This window comes from Cucurbita pepo, chromosome 10 (genome assembly GCF_057944985.1).
Source record: "Cucurbita pepo subsp. pepo isolate OVF chromosome 10, ASM5794498v1, whole genome shotgun sequence".
NCBI lineage: Eukaryota > Viridiplantae > Streptophyta > Magnoliopsida > Cucurbitales > Cucurbitaceae > Cucurbita > Cucurbita pepo.
This window is the reverse complement of record NC_141807.1, coordinates 7,343,729-7,362,944: the sequence shown is the minus strand read 5'-3', so window position 1 is coordinate 7,362,944 and position 19,216 is coordinate 7,343,729. Positions and strand designations below refer to the sequence as shown.

Sequence of the window (19,216 nt, the reverse complement as noted above, 5' to 3'; positions counted from 1 at the left end):
ATACACCACTGCAGGGTGTATGAACATAGCTGTTGTTGCTGAGAGTGCTTCAAATTCAAGTCTACAGCACAATAGACTTGAACCAATGAGCGCGAAAGGAATGAAGAGGCTGGCTGCGAAAGGAGTTTTAGAAGGTCTGAAATCTGTTCATGTGGGTCGTTGTGAGAACTACGTTATGAGCAAGCAGAAACGAGTTAGCTTCACAAGGACCGCCAGAGAATTGAAGAAAGTGCGATTGAAAATGGAACCAGATGTGGAGCAAGGTTCCAAGACCACGAAGACAGTGGGAGTTGAGCTTGAGTTGCAGGGAAACTCACCTAGTGATGTTGTAGCAGATACTCAAGAAACTCCTGAGACTACTGCTGAGGAACCAGATGTGGAGCAAGGTTCCAAGACAACAAAGCAAGTGGGAGTTGAGGTTGAGTTGCGGAGAAAATCACCAAGTGATCTTGTAGCAGATACTCAACAAACTTCTGAGGTTGTTACGGAGGAATCAGCAGTGGAGCAACTGACACCTGAACTGGTGTTGAGAAGATCATCCAGTACTATCAGAGTACTAGATATGTATGTACCTTCATTACACTATCTGTTGCTGATGAAAGGGAACCACAACCCTTTGATGAGGCCCTACAGTTGGAGGATACAACCAAGTAGGAGCAAGCCATGGATGATGGGACGTCTAGGCTTCAAAAATGCGTTGTACTGACATTGAGTACGTGGCAATAGTTGAAGCTGGAAAGAAGACGATATGGATGACTGACTATCTGGAAGAATGGGCAAGAAGCAGCACGAAGATTCTTAACAAAAATAGTCAGAGTGTCATACAGTTGGCGAAGGAACCCGGTCTATCATTTAAAGAGAAAACACATAAGACGATACCATTTCACTTGCAGGTTAGTGAAAGATGATGATGTGTTTGGAGAAGATAGAGGGTGCAAAGAATCCAGCAAACATGTTGACAAAATGTGTTGATGTTGGAATATTGAGATTGTGCAAAGCCTCAATTGATATGGTGACATGAATACCCTGAAGATGCTCATGGTCGTTTGAGAATGAAATTCTTGGTTGACTAGATCAGTCTCCAAGTGGAAGAATTGTTAGGTTATGGAGCCTACGGCTTATTTATAGCTTGGTCAACGGTTATATCCGGTAAAGCTATATTTGGTAAAGCTATATCCGGTACAGCTATATTTGGTAAAACTATATCCGATAAACCTATATATGGTAAATAGCTATATATAGTAGATGGTTAAATCGGGTAAAGCTATTTATAGTAAATGACTATATATAGTAGACGGTTAAATCTGGTAAACCTATATATAGTAAACTGAACTATATATATATCCCATCGGCTAGAGCTTTGAAAAGTACTTTCTATTCTCTGTAATTCTCTCTTACTGTACATACGTGAAGTCATCAATAGAAAAATCCTTTTAGCAGAGTTCTCCTTGCACTTTTCTCTATCCTGTTCTTTGTGTTCATCTAGATCGAGCGTGTGCATTGTTGTGCGATCCTAACAGGCCCTTCTATCTTGGATAGAAATTTGTTACACTTTTTGGACCGACACTATGTCTAAGGGGTCACTAAGGTAGAGAATTTGACCGGTCACCCGTTTGAACTTGGTTGGGCCCTTTTATTTTGGAGAGACACTTTTTACCCTTTGAGACTGACACTCTATAGAAGGGGTCACTCAGGTTGAAATCATGCAAAATGGGTCCATAGCGCATTTGACTGCAGATCAAGAGGTCACCCATTCGAATTTGGTTGAGTCCTTTTGATATGAACCAAGAGACATCATTCATATAATATACTTCAATGAAGATGTGAAGAAAATGTTGTCAAAATTATCAAAAGAGGTTGCAATTCATGTCACATTGAAGAGGAATGAAGTTTGATGGTTATAAATTTTGGGTGGGTTGCAATATAGAGTAATTTAGAGTTATTGTATTTTAAGGTTACATTTACATAATGGCTAATTATGGCCATAAAGTAGGAATGTTACAACTCTTGGAATACCTTGAGTAGTTTCATTTTTTAGGCTATATAAAGCCATGTATGTAAATGTAACCGAAATTAAATAACAAGTCTTAAAATACAATAACTCTAAATTACTCTATATTGCAACCCACCCAAAATTTATAACCATCAAACTTCATTCCTCTTCAATGTGACATGAATTGCAACCTCTTTTGATAATTTTGACAACATTTTCTTCACATCTTCATTGAAGTATATTATATGAATGATGTCTCTTGGTTCATATCATTTTATCATTTTACTTTGTTTTCAACCTCTTTTAACTTGCAATCCGTGCTTGGAGAACCCACCGAAATGTGAGTTTGTAACCCATCCGTTAGGGTTCTTGGAATGATTCTCTAGATTATCCCTTCCATGTTGGGAGTCGGGCCATAGGTCTTGGGTGAAGGAACCGTTGGTTTTCTCATTCTCTTTGAGATAACAATTCTTTTCTATTTTATATAAATTTTTTAAATATGGGTTCATTTACAAATACATGCTAACACCCTTATTGTTGAATAAATGACATGAAACTAGTTTCACATAGTAACGTTGCCTTTTGCTCCTATTGGTGGAAGGATAATAGGTCGATTATACCTATAGGGTAGTTTTAAGCGTGACAACGAGACTAATTTTTTTTTTTTTTTTTAGTTAAAAATTAGAATTATAACAATCTGCCTAAAACCCTCAGACTAATTTTGCTTCATTTCTAAATGCAAGCAGACAAAGTAGAAAAATGAAAACATGTAAATTGTAAACTCAAACATTTCAAAGAAATAAATAAGTTTTGATGGTACCAATACTAACCAGAAAACAATCAACCAAATTTATTTCGAACAAAGAAAACTTCATGTCTCCATCTTGTAAAGCCAATAAACCAAAGGGCCTAATATAGAGAAATAAAAAAAATGTTACCCTCATTTGTGTTGTGTTGTTTCATAAGTGATCAATCAATGTTGACTTTGACCAATTCCTACTATTCTTTTTCTATATTTTGAAACTATTTTAAACACTTTTTTGTTGTATTCCTTATAATTTTACCTTTTAAGGTTCTAAATATTTGTGCACCTGTGGCTATTATGATTATTAGTCAACTGAGTTCAGTGGACTATTATGATTATTAGTCAACTGAGTTAAGTGGAAATAAATTTTGAAGATGAAATTAAAGTATTAAGTTTGATGTCATCTTTACCTGAGTTTTGGGATATTGTTATTAATGAGATTCAATCTAACGCCATTAGTAATTCACAATGATAATATTCAAAATACTTGACAAAAAAGAACAGTCAACGTAAGATATTTGAAACAAATAAATATTTTGTCCTTATGATATATCAAATCACTCATTTGAAATTCCTTAATAATAAACCTAAAGTCTTACATCTTTTATAGTGAAAAGTTCCTTAAATAGAAGTCTTATTAGATACTTCTAAGCATTTAGAGATCAACTAGACACAAAGCTAAACATTCTAAAAAAGATTAGGGGTTAAACTTTTAAGTTAACTTAATTTAAGAAACTTATGATTTTAATATTATCAAGAGTTTAATTGAGCTACGTCAATTCAATCTAGTGGACCCAAGAATTGAACCAAACCAAACCAACTAGTTAGTAACATGATTTAGTGGAAGCATTTTCACGCAAAGTAGAAGCAATAATGGAGGGTTTGAAATAATATAGTTTTCACCCCTTGTTTCTCGAGTAAATATTGAAATAATATAGTTTTCATGTTAAGTTTTGCACGGAAGAAAGAAAGCCGGGGATGTAAAGTATTATTTCAATTTGTTTGTAATATACAACAATATATAAATTAACTATAAGAAATATATAAAATTACATGTTCTCCAAGAGCTTCAATCAACACCGGAGGGTTGCTTCTGCAACCACTCTAAAGGTGCTCAAGATCACAATGAGTTAGATAAAACAGCTCTAGAACTTTGAATCCAATAACTTGAGTTTGACTCATGATAGGATCTCCGTTCTTGTGGAATCTGTATAAAATAGGAAAACCATTCCAAAATAAATTTTTACAAGGGGTTCTATGGTGTAGTGGTTAGCACTTTGGACTTTGAATCCAACGACTTGGGTTCTACTCCCGGTAGGACCTTTGACAACACAAGACATTTTAAAACAAAACAGTGTTACCACTTCCCATGAGTGCATAGGTGGCGTTGTCATAATCGTGGCATCCTGCTAGCAAATTGTGGTGCAGGCTGCTCATGGTACATATACCATAGCATCCCATCTAAAGAGAAATAGGGGCCTGTATGCATAATTTCCTTGGGTCAAGCTTGGAACTTATAAGTTCTTAGGAATAGCCAAGCATGATATTGTGCAGGTATTATAGACCACCAAGGGTACATCTGGGGAATCTATTACTTTAGGTTATCCTAGGAGGTAAAGTCATATGGATCGTGATGAGCATTTTCTCCCATATCTTGGTTTCGCTAACTAAAGTTTTCCAATAACTCCCAAACTTCATTACCTTATATAACCTCTCGGGAAAAGGATTCATACAACATTTCATAAAATAAGATCGACTGAGAAAACCCGAGAAAATGTAACTTTTGAGTTGACTATGACAGTTCAGTTGAACTGGCCGTATCATCGTTTTCTTCCGCTGAACACGAAGAAGATTAGCATTTTTCGCATCGCCATGCACATTTTTCGCATCGCCGCCATCTGAAACTCGGCCTGTACAGCCACATTTACAGTGTTTCTATCCTCGATTTCTTCGTGAAACTTAAAGATGGATGTTACAAGAAAGGGCTTAGGATTTATTTGATAACTTCTCGTGGATAGTAGCCTAAGATATTCGCTACCAAAGTTCATCCAAAATCTGATTTATCGCTGGAGATAAAACAAAGAATTTCTTATTGGGTAGCCGATTCTAGGGGTTTCAAGGCCCTATTTCTTCATTGAACCTCTTCCATATCCTATCTTCAGGCTAAAGGAATTGGTTTGGAGGAACGTCTTTGAGTGTAGGACCTTAATTTCCAGAAATCGTTCTCGGTATGCAACTCACTCGAAAAGCCAGATTTTCGATCTCGTGGGTAGCTTATTCTACGACGTTTTAGCTCTGGATTCCTTCATCAAGTTTACTCAACTTCTTCCTCTAAAGCTAGAGGAATCCTTAATTGGAAGGAAAAGAGATCGTAGATAGGAATTTTGACTCTCATCCCCAATTTAATTTTGAAACCTATTTCCTTCAATTTGGCATGCTCTCGAGGTTATTTTTCTTCGTGGTCTTCTATGGAAGCATTCCTTGGAGGTAGAGAAACTGATTGGAATCATTCTTGCTCGAGGAGTCATCATGTATCCTCGGGTTGGATTTTCAAGTTTTTCTTGAAGTTCTTCAATGGCGGATTAAATTGGGGGAATGGTTTCTAGGCACTTTCAGCACTCTATTCCTTCATAGAACTTGTGGGTAATCTTGTTGAGAAACGGTAGGAATAAGTTTGAAGAGAAATGGTGGAGGATTGCTCTCGAATTTGGAAGAAATCTGAGAGTAGGAGACCCATAATCTAAACGCTTATTGCCTTCGATTGGGGGATCGACCTTTCTCGATTCTTATTCCATATTGTTGGTCCTACTTTAGACTTTATAGGAGGAGCTTAAACCGACATTGAGAGCTCCAGATTCTTCGTTATTTAGAAGTTTGAAGTGAAATGGTGGAGGATTGCTCTCGAATTTGGAAGAAATCTGAGAGTAGGAGAAACACAATCTAAACGTTTATTGCCTTCAATTGGGGGATCGACCTTTCTCGATTCTTATTCCTACTTCCCACTTTATAGGAGGAGCTTAAACCGACATTGAGAGATCTAGAATCTTCGTTATTTAGAGATCGATCTTTCTGGATAATTTTTGGTTATATCAACTTCGATCATGGCCTTATCGACCTTGGCTTTGCATACTAGTCGTTGGATGTGATGATCCATGCGTGTTCGTTCTAGATCATATCAAATTTTGGAGGACATCCGACGGTTGAGATTTGAGTTCGAAAGATTTTGCTGGATGGTCACGGTAGATGCTCTGATTCTAATTAGAGTGACATTTCTGTAATTATCCATTCTTCTAGGGGTATTTTGGTAATTTACCACTTTCTGAATATTTTATTATTATTTTTCTTGAAAAATCCAAAAATTTTCTACAAATTCCTCATCGCTTTTTTATCATTATTCCTTTTTTTTTTTCATCTTGAGATTCCTTCTAGATTAGGAATTACAAATCCGAAAAGATTTTTTATAATTGATAAAATGACTTTTTTGCCCTTTTGATTTACTTTTTCGTTTCCAATCCTTTTCAAAAGGCCTTTAACTCCGTGAAATCACTTGTTAGGGTACACGAGTGGCTTGACTAAGTCATTTGTTCTTGCTTAATCCTTTAATTTTTTTCCTTTCTATCCATTGGGTCTTTCATGAGTGGCTTATTCTTATGGGAGATAATTTCCTTCATTTTTTGGGTGTTACATATACATACTCGTTACAAACACAAAATAAGAAGCAGACTTAAAAGAAGAACAAAAAATACTAGATTAAAAACAGAGGTTAGTCCATGGCTCACACTCCAAAGTCCGCTCTCATCCACGACCAACTCTTAGTTACTTGAAAAAAAATGATAAACATGGAGTGAGTAAAACTTAGTAAGTAGCATACTAGTAGGTTCTTAATGGGACCTTAAGCTAGGATATTACTTCTTATTATGTTTTCAGGATCTTATACTGATCTTGAAAACCTTCTCCTAAAATAACCTTCAATTTTCTCCCCGTTAACACAATTTTCTCCACATCTATCTTTTTTTAAACACTTTTGAAAGTTAACGAGTAGTTTTGAAGCTTTTTTTTTTTTTTTTTTTTTTTTTTTTTTTGAAAATTCAACCGTATTTTCTTAAAAAACAAATTAATAGTTTCTATAGAATTTTTTTTTTTTTAAAGATTAAGTGTATTATTGAAACTTCTAAAAAAATTATGAATATTTTTTTAGATAAAGTGCAAAGTTCAATGGTATTTTTATTAATTTAGCTTATAATTTAAAAAAAAATACAAATTTTTGTTGATTAAGTTAATATTAATTTTATTAAAATAAATAACACCACATTAAAATTAATTTATTAGGAATAAAATTAAAACTAAAAAATTAATTTATTTTAAACTAAAAAAATAATTTATTTTAAAACTAAAAAGTATACTTAATTTGACTAAAACCTCCCTTATACCAACTATAAAGAATTTAATTCCAAGCTCTCTTCTAATAGACAAACGATTTATTAACATCTGTTGTAAAATTTTACTTCATCAATTTAAGTAGCGTTCAACTATAAATATCGAATTTTAAAGTATTCCTCGGCAAAGTAAATCTGTTGAAACTATCTATCAAAGGTGTTCCATAATGAGTTGTGGAGAACTGTTTCCTTCAATTCTAATTTCAATTAAGGATGTCAATGACAAAAATGTGCAAGAGGCTAGAAGGTTTGTAGTGGAAGAAAATAACAAGAGTCATGGACATCGTTTTGTTTACAAGCTGTATCATGTGTCTTATTCATGGTTACTTAAATCTCGTTGAATTGGTGCGCCTTTCACATCAGAGACATTTGTGCCTTAAACCGAGCTCTTTGCAATAGCAAACTTATTAAAAACTCTTTGCTTGCTACAACATTTGCTTGACATAATTGGACCAAAGGACGTTATGGACGACCATAGCTCACTGTATTGGTCTCCAATCATGAAGTGTGACATCGGATCTTTGTGCATACCATATTTATTAACTATAACATGGCAAGAAATTTTTTATGTTTTGACTAGGCATGCCATATTCTGTTGTTCTTATATATCTTTAGTTACCTGTGATTAAAGCAAAGAAGTATAGACATTGTTTCCAACCAACCCTTCCTTTATAATTAGTTCAACGAATGGGTTTTTGTTATCATTTTATCGTTAACCCTTCCGCTCGATTTTGTGTTATGATATCATACAGGAAATGAGAAGCGACCTTACTTGGACAAAATTATATACCGTTTGATAATTATTGTTGATAACAAAGATATATTGAATTATAAGCATTTTATGATATGTCATATTTCATTAATCTTCATATTCTTCATATTCTTTATAATCTTCATATTACTTGTACATCTTTTACTTATAATCTTCATATTCTTTATAATCTTCATATTCTTTATATAGCGATAAGGAAGGGAGGGATAGAAAAGATACTCATAATATCATTAGGACTATGCCATATTTCATTAATAAAAGAGAGTAATACATCCACAAACACACACATATATATTTCGAGGGAGAGAGGGCCTTATTATAAGTAGAGATAGCATTCTAGTAGTTGTATTTCTACTTGGGGACAAGGAACTCGAGAACTTCTTTAAAAGTTTTGCACCTTTGTAATAAAAGACCAAGAAATATCATCGTTATTTATAACTTCTATCACAATAATATAAATTCTGCGAGGACGACGTTCTCTAGTCATACCAACCAGACCGTTCACCACACGCTTGTAGATGAAACGATGTCCACTATTCTCGTTATTCTTTTCAACTACGAACCTTCCAGCATTCTGCACTACTAGGATATTGACATCCATAATTGGTACTAAAGCATCTAAAGGCAACCCTTCCACACAGCTCATTCTAACACCTTTGGTAAATAGTTCCAAGAGACATTGTTAGGCCGATTTTGTTCATGAATACTTAAGAATTTGATATTTATAGTTGTAGTTGAACGCTACTTAAATTGATGAAGTGAAATCTTACAATAGAGTCTAATAAAGCGTTTGTCCATTAGAATAGGTTGGAATTAAATTCTTTATAGTTCGAGATAATAGTTGTATTCTTTAAGTCATCAAGACTAGTGTTACTAGTACTGTTAGTATATTTGAGTATAAATATTAAAATGATTAGTTATTAAATATTCTTAATTGTGTGTCTCTTACAGTACTCTCAATAAATGGATCGCTTGATCTATTCTACTCTACTTTACTTCCTCTTGATAACGGTGTGGTATTGACACAACTCATATTGCTAATAATCATCACTTACAGCCAAAGCAAGAGTATAGCGGTCGACTATCGTTAAAGACTCATTCACCATTTCCATTCCTACCGACGGAAAAGTTTTATTACATTCATTTCTTTCTCCTTTCTAACTTCTTCATTCTCACATTAAACTTTTTTTTATTTAAAAAAAATAAACGTGAAAAGGGAGAAAGAAGGAAGAAGAAAAAAGAAAACCCTTCATTTTGAAAGCTTATCAAATACTCTTTGACCGATGTAAAGAAAGCTCGAGAATAATTTATTCTCACGTCCCTCTTAGACACTTGTTGGATATATATCCGTCCTTCACACGTCGTATCATAATCATATCATTTCATAAAAACTTCGTGATTATATCCTTCCCTAATTTATCATAGCCTTAACGTCCTTAGACATATCATAGGTCTGTCATTACCTGAACGTACCTTAGTCTTAACGTTACAGGAACGTATCCTAACGCTATCGTTCTATCAATCTATCATAATCCTATCCCTTTCTACCCATAACCTAATCGTATTGTTTTATGAATCCATCGTGACCATATCGTTGTTATCAATCTGTCATACCCATAGCACTTCGATACGTAACCAAACCATAACGTTTCATGAACATGTCTTACTCCTATCGTTACATTACGTTTAGTGCATCCTTCTCGTATCCTATCTCAAATATACCATTGAACACATGGTACCGTAAGTATTATCATACAATTCACATATTATAACATATCATAAGCATATCGATTCACAAAAATTTCACACATATCAATATATATGACACTTGCAGAACCACGAGCACAGTCAACATCAAATATAATCATACGGATGGTAAGGCCACCTACCTGATTAGCTTATGCTGGTATCCCCAATTTATCCTTAAGAAAGTTCGATTTGTCTTTTGTATTAAAGTCAACCTATATGAACATGACATCAATTTCAATCATTTCTCTAAATTTTATGATGCTCTAGTGTTAGATTTCATGGGAAAATTGCACGAGTAAGGTCTTGAAATGTCTATATATATCAAAACTGTTTAACACTTTCCAAATCTTGATTTTTTGGCTGTTTGTGTTTTTTTCTTTTTTTTTTTTACTTGTGTTCCTAATCTTACTTTGGTGTGTTTGTTACATTTTTTTTTTAATTATGTTAGCAATTAGCCAATTTAATCAATTCATCCTTTATGTTTTTTTTTTTTTTTTTTTTTTTTTTAATTATGTTAGTCATTACTTTTGGCTAATTTAATCTATTTTGTTTATTTTATTTTATTTTATTTTTTTGCTATTGATGGACGTATCTTTCTAAAACATACTAAATAAAACTAAATAATTGGTTAAGAAAGGAGATGAGATATAACTTAAGGTTAAATCTCTTTCCATATGAGAATAACTCATTCTCATGTCCATCTTTACTACCATATACTAAATGAAGGATTTTATTTCTCTTGGGTCAAAACCATCCTTAAAGCACAAAATTGAAGTTGTAGTTAGTCAATTATAATATTTGACATGCTAGTTTTCAAACTACTTTAAATGGGTGTAAAGAGAGCATAAGAATAACTTAGTTTCACTAATCTGACACGTGTTGGGCATGTACTGAACACTTGTTAATACGATGGATACATTACAAATTTATAATCCATCGTATCAGACACTTGACTTTGAATATATTTTGAGAGTGAAACATACATTAAGCTTTTTTTTAAGTATACAACTATATAAACTTATTTATATGAATTTATTTCTAATATAAAATTGATAAATTTTTTGAAATAATTCTTTTTAATTAATGTATCATTGTCACATCGGTATCCTAGTTTTTTAAGAATGACATGTTACTGTTAGTAACAGAAAAAGAAAACGGTAAGATCAGAAGAATTGGGAGAAATCTCTCATCCAATTGAAGAATGACTAAATCAAATCTAATTCAAATAACTAGATCAAATCTAATCCAAATAACTCAATCAAATCTAATCCTAACAATCCCTCCCTTAAACTGAACACGAATACTAATCAGTTTATATCTACGACCTCATACCAAACTTCCACCAGGTAACTTCAACATTTCCCATGTGTCATTTATGTTTATTGCTCTAGATCCCTGGCTTGCCTCCATTTCTCACTCTTCAATACTTCTCTAAAGTTTACAAAGTTTGCAAGTTTGCAGGTTCAGTAGGGGTAAACATGGCTGAGCTTCATCATCTTCTTTACAAACAAAAACTTCTCTTATTGCATAGTCTCTCATCCAGACTGGTGGTCTCTTATTCCTTGCCTTATTCAAGCTAGGAGAGCTTGCTTCAGCCAAAGAGCCAGATGAAATATTTTCCTCTGCAGTATTTTCATCTGCCGCTTCTATATCCTTATTTTCATCTGCCGTTTCTATATCATAGAGTCTGTAAGCTTTTGACTCTTCACTAACTCCCAGCAAAACATAACTCAAACTCTTATCATCTAGCTTAGTTCTCTGAGCTGCCTCCTCTTTTTGTCTCTGAATAAACTCGAGCTCACAATATTGTTCTTCTTTCTTCCGCTGCAGCTCCAAAACTAATCGTCGTTGTGCTTTTTCTACCCTTCTTCTATTCTCTTCCAGCATTTTATCTAGCTCTTCTCTCTCTTTTCGTGCTTGTTCTTCTTTTTGTCTTGTAGCAGTAAGAGCGGCTTCTTTCTCTTTCTCAAGCTGCACATCAACATCATCAAACAACTTCGTGCGACCTTCCTCTATTCGCCTCTGTATTTCTAATTTAGTCTCTTCTGAGTTTAGCTTTTCTTCAACATTCTTCTGAATTAGTTCTTCCATCCTCCTAGCTGCATCTTCTTCTAACTTCTTCAACTCTGTTTCATGCCTTTTCTTCTCTTCTAACTATTTCTTAAGCTTCTCTATGGAATGATTCCGATCAGTGGATGCACGACTAGGACTGGAACTGGACCATTTGGGGAAAGGAGATAACGAGGAAGACCTACTTCTGCGTTGGCGGCTGAGGGAACTTGAACGGCTGCTTCTCCTAGAATTGGTAGTGGAATGATAGGGGGGAAGAACTTGGGTCCCTTCTGCTTCTCTGACTATGGAGATAGGAATTGGAGCGGTGAGTGTACGACAGAGACCTTGAACCACTTTTCCCCATAAGTTTCAATTGAGTTTGAACGGCTGCTACAGGCTGAGATATAGCATGCAATACGAACATTCGATTCAAAGACATCTTTGTCTCCATGATTAAGCTTCTCTCAGGATGAAACACCTTGCATGTTTCATTTTGAAACAAAAAGGTAACGCCTTTGTTTGCAATTTACTAATACTCGACAAATTGTTCCTCAAGTCTGGCACATAGAACACTCCTGTGATTATCATTATGATTCCATTCACTTCCAGCAGTACATTACCCTTTCCAGTTACAACCATGCTTGAGTTGTTGCCCAGCTTCACTGAATCTCTGAAACTTCCATCAAAATCTGAAAAATATTCCTTCTTCCCACACATATGATTGCTACATCCCAAGTCAAGGAACCACATATCTTCTCCATTGAAAATGTCCTAGCTTGTGACAGTTATAACACTCCACTGTAGCCTTGTTGAAGGTTTGTCTGCCTCGTCTAGTATTGCTTTGACATTCCCATTAAAAATGTCCTAGCTTGTGACAGTTATAGCACTCCACTATGGCCTTGTGAAGGTTTGTCTGCCTCGTCTGGTATTGCTTTGACATTCCCATTGAAAATGTCCTAGCTTGTGACAGTTATAGCACTCCACTATGGCTTTGTTGAAGGTTTGTCTGCCTCGTCCCCTTCCTCTGCCTCTAAAGCTTCCACGACCTTGACTCCTTCCTCCAGCAAACTGCACAAGTGGACTCTCCATCGACATATTTTTATTATGACACACGTAGAAGACAGTTGCTTCTAGTTTTAACTAGTTTAGGGCATGACTCTGATACCAAAATGTTAGGAACAGAAAAAGAAACTGGAAAGATCAGAAGAATCGGGAGAAATCTCTCATCCAATTGAAGAATGACTAAATCAAATCTAATTCAAATAACTAGATAAAATCTAATCCAAATAACTCGATCAAATCTAATTCTTACAGTTATCATATCTATTTGGTATCATATTTATGTCTCGTATCTATATCTCATTTTTATTTTTGTGACTCTAAGATATTTTGCTTTTATAAATAGATATCTTCACGAAATAAGTTTAATTTATGTTGAGATGGAGAATAAAAATTGACACTTAGGGACGTTGATACTTGGGACTTTGATTCCTCTTGTGTGAAGCTTGCATCTTGCAATTAATTAGGTAGAGAATGTGTTTCACTTAAAATTCATTCAAAGAGAAAATAATCAAATAACTGCCCAGTGGGTGCCAATTCTACCAATTTATGACCTACCAGGCGATCTGTTATATAAATAGGCAAATGGGCCCTTGTGAATAAAAATAGTATGCCCCATGTGGGTATAATGGTAGATGCTCCGTCCGGACCAAGTTACTATTCTTTCTTTTTCAACCAATTGGGGCCCTCCCTTCACCACCGCCATGGGGTTCTCGTCTACAGGGTTCATAACTACTCCTCTTACTACAGGACGCTTAAATAGCCAACATTTAGATCAGGCTCTACCCAACCCACACTTTTCTGGGTTACCCCAGCATTCCCCACTTGTTCGACTATTGCTGAGCCAGCCATTTTCGGATATCAAACGTATCTCCCCAGAAGAGAAGCTGTAATTTGAATGTAGCCGATTTCCCCTCTTTTGCAATCTGCCATATTTGACAGAGGATAACTTTTTTTTTTTAATCTTCGAAAAATAAGAAAGAATAAAAATTAAACATGGCAGGAATGACATCTTCTTCCATCTTTGTTTTGTTCTCCTAAATGTATATAAAAAAATAAAAAATAAAAATCTTATATATTTTTATATATAATTTAAGTACCTATTTAATAAAACTCCATCCAAACTTCTACTCATAAATTTAATTTTTATTTGTATACAATTGTTAATATGTAAGAAAATACACATACAAAATGTTTATACTATTGGTAATACATTAGTCTTGGTTGTTTGACTAAAACAATGCAACCATTGTCCAAACTAAAGAATTTGATTCGAGGCTATCTCCTAATAGAGTGAGGCTCAATTAGACTTTGTTGTAAGATTCGACCATATCAATTTGAATAGCGTTCTCCAACTATAAATATTGAACTCCAAAGTATTCACGAGCAAAGTAAGTTTGTTGAAACTATCTATAAAAGTGTTCCAAAGTGAGTCGTGGAGAAGATTTGCCTTAAAATCTAGTTCCAATTAAGGATGTCAATGATGAAGTGTTCCAAAGCGAGCGCTCGACCATCTGAGCTACATCCCCATGATTTTTACATCATAAACCCTAAATGTCACATCATCAGTAATAGTGAAAATAAAAAAAAATATCAAAATATTAATAACAAATAGTTTGGTTTGGTGATGCAGGGCATCGATAATTGTGAAAATGAAAAAATATAATAACAAATTAAATACTTTCTTTTGGAGATGCGGGTTATCAATCCCCATACAACTCGCATGCAAAGCGAGCGCTCTACCATCTAAGCTACATCTCCACAATTTTTACGTCACAAAACCCTAAACGTCTCGTCATGAATAATAGTGAAAATGAAAAATATCGCTACTCATTATGTCATAAATAAGGAAATATTGAATAGAAATAAAATAGTAATAACGAATAGTTTCTTTTGGAGATGCGAGGTATCGATCCCCGTATCTCTCGCATGCTACAATCCCACGATTTTACATCAAAAAACTCTAAACTTCCCGTCATCAATGATATTGAAAATGAAAAACTATCCCGGCTCATTATGTCATTTATAAAGAAAAATTTAAACGAACTAATATATTTAGTAATCGTTTCCTTTGTTGATGCATGGTATCGATCCCAGTAATTCTCACATGGGATGCAAACGCTCTACCATCTAAGCTATATCCTCAAGATTCTTACGTCACAAAATCCTAAACATCTCGTCATCAATAATAGTGAAAATAAAAAAATAACGCTATTCATTATGTCATAAATAAGGAAAAATTGAATAGAAATAACGAATAGTTTTTTTTGGAGATATGGGGTATCGATCCGATCCCCGTACCTCTTGCATGCTAAACAAGCAATCTACCATCTAAGCTACATTCCCACAATACTTATATCAAAAAACCCTAAATGTCCCGTCATCAGTTCTAGTGAAAATGAAAAAATATCTCTGCTAATTATCTCATAAATAAGAAAAGGTTGAATAGAAGTAAAATATTAATAACAAATAGTTTCTTTTGGAGATGCGAGATATCCCCTTACCTCTAACATGCTAAATGAGCTCTACCATCTAAGCTACATCCCCACAATTCTTGCATCATAAAACCCTAAATTTCCCATCATAAGTTACATCCCACCATTCTTGCATAATAAGACCCTAAATTTCGCATTATAAGCTACATCCCCACAATTGTTGCATCATAAAACCCTCAAATTCCCATCATCAATAATAGTGAAAATGAAGAAAATCTAGAGATGGAGGGCTCATCAATAATAGTGAAAATGAAGAAAATCTAGAGATGGAGGGCTCATCAATAATAGTGAAAATGAAGAAAATCTAGAGATGGAGGGCTCATCAATAATAGTGAAAATGAAGAAAATCTAGAGATGAGGGCTAATCAATAATAGTGAAAATGAAGAAAATCTAGAGATGAGGGCTCATCAATAATAGTGAAAATGAAGAAAATCTAGATGGAGGGTATCGATCCCCATACCTCTCTCATCATAAGCTACATCCCCACAATTCTTGCATCATAAAACCCTAAATTTCCCATCATAAGCTACATCCCACAATTCCCATCATAAGCTACATCCCCACCATTGTTGCATCATAAAACCCTCATCAATAATAGTGAAAATGAAGAAAATCTAAAGATGCAAGGTATTGATCCCCAAACCTCTCGCATGCAAAGCGAGTGCTCTACCATCTAAGCTATATCCCCACAATTCTTATGTCACAAAGTCCTAAACATCTCGTCATCAGTAATAGTGAAAATGAAAAACTATCCCAGCTCATTATGTCCTAAATAAGAAAAAATTGAAAAGAAATAATATATTTAGTGATCGATTCATTTGGAGATGCAAGATATCGATCTCCGTACTTTCCACATCCGAAGCGTGCGCTCTACCATCTGAGCTACATCCCCACGATTCTTACATTAAAAAATCCTAAACCTCCCGTCATCAGTAATTGTGAAAATGAAAAATATCTCCGCTCATTATTTCATAAATAAGGAAAGATGTAATAGAAATAAAATACTAATAACATAGTTTACATATGTGTCACTTGTGTTATTTTAATGTATTTATTTACTTGGTAAATGTCTTTCATACTACAATCTCTTGAAGGGGTATTTTGAGAATCGAATTTTCATAGCACTAGACCAAATGCCCTTGTTATACCACTTGAAACGTATGTACGAAGCCTTAGGCCTAGGTATTATACCACTTGAAACGTATGTATGAAGCCTTAGGCCTAGGTATTAAGGTCGTATTGCAGGAAACACGTGAAGTCCTCGGATGTAGAATTTGTCTTGGAGAATAAAGCCTTGGGATGGGATGTAAAGAAAGACTATGAGTATTAAGAGCATGATGGTAAGTGTAAACCTGATTAACCCTACGAACTTTCTTTGGTTCCCTGGCAGCGTCAACCTGATTAACCCTACGGCGTGACAATCCTTGAGCTTCCGCTCCTCCGTGGTCATGATATCCAGCTTCACCCCCAAAATGGGTTCCTGAATATCTTTCTCGTACAGATAATCTTCAATCTGCATCTTCTAGAAACTGATATCGAATCCATCAAACTTTTCAATTCAAGTTTTTGAACTTTCCATCTTCACAGATCGTGGTGAATCTCTCCTAGCTTTGATACCAGTTATTACAATCACACAACAACGCACACACTTGATCTAAATGAACATAAAGAACGTGATAGAGAAAATGTAAGAAGAAATATTGACTAATGGTTTTGTATTAATGACTTCTGGTATGCAAAGAGAGGATATGGAGAATGAGAAATGTACATTTAGGAAGCACTGACTAATGGGTATACATATGATTTCAGTTTATTACATATAGCTTCACTATATCTAACCGCCTACTATATATAATTATTTAGTATATATATCTCTATCAGATTTTTACTATAAATAGTCAGCCTTCATATCGAACCTTCTAGAGCCCAAATAGTCAGGGATTGACATCCTGCTAGAACACAAAGTCATGTACATGCCCCTAGAAAAATGTCTAGTAGTAACGGAGTCTAACCCAGCGATCATTCAGACAAACATCCATCAACCAAGAGGGGTGAAAATGATGACGATAGTACAGTTGAGAAAGAATCTTAGCCATGATGAATCTACACTTGCTGCGATTGTTGTATTTGAAAATGGGAGCTCAAGTGTGCCAACCTCAACAAAAACTTTATTGCCACTACATGAACACCACGACCCAAAACAAGAAGGTTAGATATTGGGTTTAACCCTACCAAGAGAGATAAATCACAAGATTAGTTTTATGTCGCCTACCACAAATAGATGTTATGCGGCTCAGCCTGAGCTAGTTGAATTCTACAAATAGCAAAATGGCATGTTCACAGTCAGGTTTATTTGACCTGCAAAGGCTCTTGTCAGTGATCACTCAAATGCTTGGCAAAGCCACCAAGCCAACACCTCTACTGAAGAAGGGAGACAAAAACAAACCACTAAAGCAACACATGTTCACGCAAAAATACCATCCAGACGGATGTAGAGAAGGGTCAACCACGATAATTTCAAAGCAAATAGAGAGTTATGATAAGTTAAGGTCAGATCAACTTTGAGTTCAAAGCAACAAGAACCAAAGACTGTTGCGAAAATTCTATGGACTAGTCGAAGTTATCCACAAGATTAGGAAGACATCATATAGGATTCAATTGCTCCTATCGATACAGACTAACCCTGTTGTCCACGTCAGTAACTTGAAACGTTATTATTCCGACCAAGAAAACATCAAGTAAAAGCAGGTGGTATGACATCATGCAAAGAAGAAATTGTTTCAAGTGAAGAAAGTAGGATAAACACCAACAGAGAAGACTTGAAAAGTTAACAAACCGAGAAGTGATTTTCAATAGCTCCTAATAGGTTGGAAAAGACTTCTCAATACTGAGATCAGCTAGAAGTGCGTCGGGAGACCTAAAGTCAGCCTCATCCAACAACGTTGAGTTTATGAAGAGCCGGTTGATAGAGATATTGACAAATTGTGTAAGGGCAGATGTCGCGGTCATGATTGGCCAAGGCATGTTGCCTGTGGCTGCATGTTAGATGTCTCAGCTATTCTTGTAAACGATTTGTGGTTCATGGTGGCATGCTCATTCCAAAAACCTTTTACTTGCTTTCATCTTAGATAGGCTTTTACTATTATTGTTGTGCCAATACGGGGTGTATGATTAGCCCTCAAAATCATATCTACACCCATCAGGACTAAAATGTCCCAAAATGTACTATAGGAGAACTTGACCAGTTGTTGTTTCTTCACTTTTAGCTTATAACATTGCTTTATTTGAAATTGTTTTTAACGTATTTCCTCGCTCACGTTTTCTAAAATATTTCTTCTAAATGTGATTCGAGCATACACTGCTATTGTTCGTTCAGTCTAAATTTTGCATGGTTGACTTGTTCATTGGATTAGAACAAATGTCACATAATCATTGTCTCACTACTGCAAGAGTGCGATTGTGACACTTGTTTTCCGTTCAGTTGTGGGCCGCATCTTCTGACTAGTTACGTGAGTTTGGCCTGGAGCATACGTGTAGGTTGAAAAAGAAATGGTTGGATGCTGATTGCAAATAAGGGTTGGGCCACGAAAGGTTTTTTTTTTACCACATATGGACTATGAGCTAGTGAGTCTTGAATTTGGGTTCGTTTGAAAAAATTTGGTTCATTTTTTAGTTCAAACGAACTCAAATTAAACCTACTAGTTCCTTCTTCCTTGCACGACTCACTCCTATTCTCTGTTCTGCCTCTTCTTGCTCTCTGAAACTTCTTTAAAGGCTATTGTTCACCGATTATTTGGGAGCATCTTCCTTAAAAAGATTGTGACCATAGATGACCTATGTAGAAAAGACGTATC

The 19,216-nt window shown here is 35.0% G+C and overlaps 1 non-coding gene and 1 pseudogene across 1 annotated transcript; one reads left to right on the top strand and one right to left on the bottom strand.

Moving 5' to 3' along the window:
* The first annotated feature begins 4,049 nt into the window (after window positions 1-4,049).
* TRNAQ-UUG (transfer RNA glutamine (anticodon UUG)) lies at window positions 4,050-4,121 on the top strand. The gene has a single exon. It is a non-coding gene; the product is annotated as a tRNA-Gln (tRNA).
* Window positions 4,122-11,168: 7,047 nt separating this feature from the next.
* Window positions 11,169-12,446, bottom strand: LOC147790519 (uncharacterized; annotated as a pseudogene).
* Between the last annotated feature and the right edge of the window lie 6,770 nt (window positions 12,447-19,216).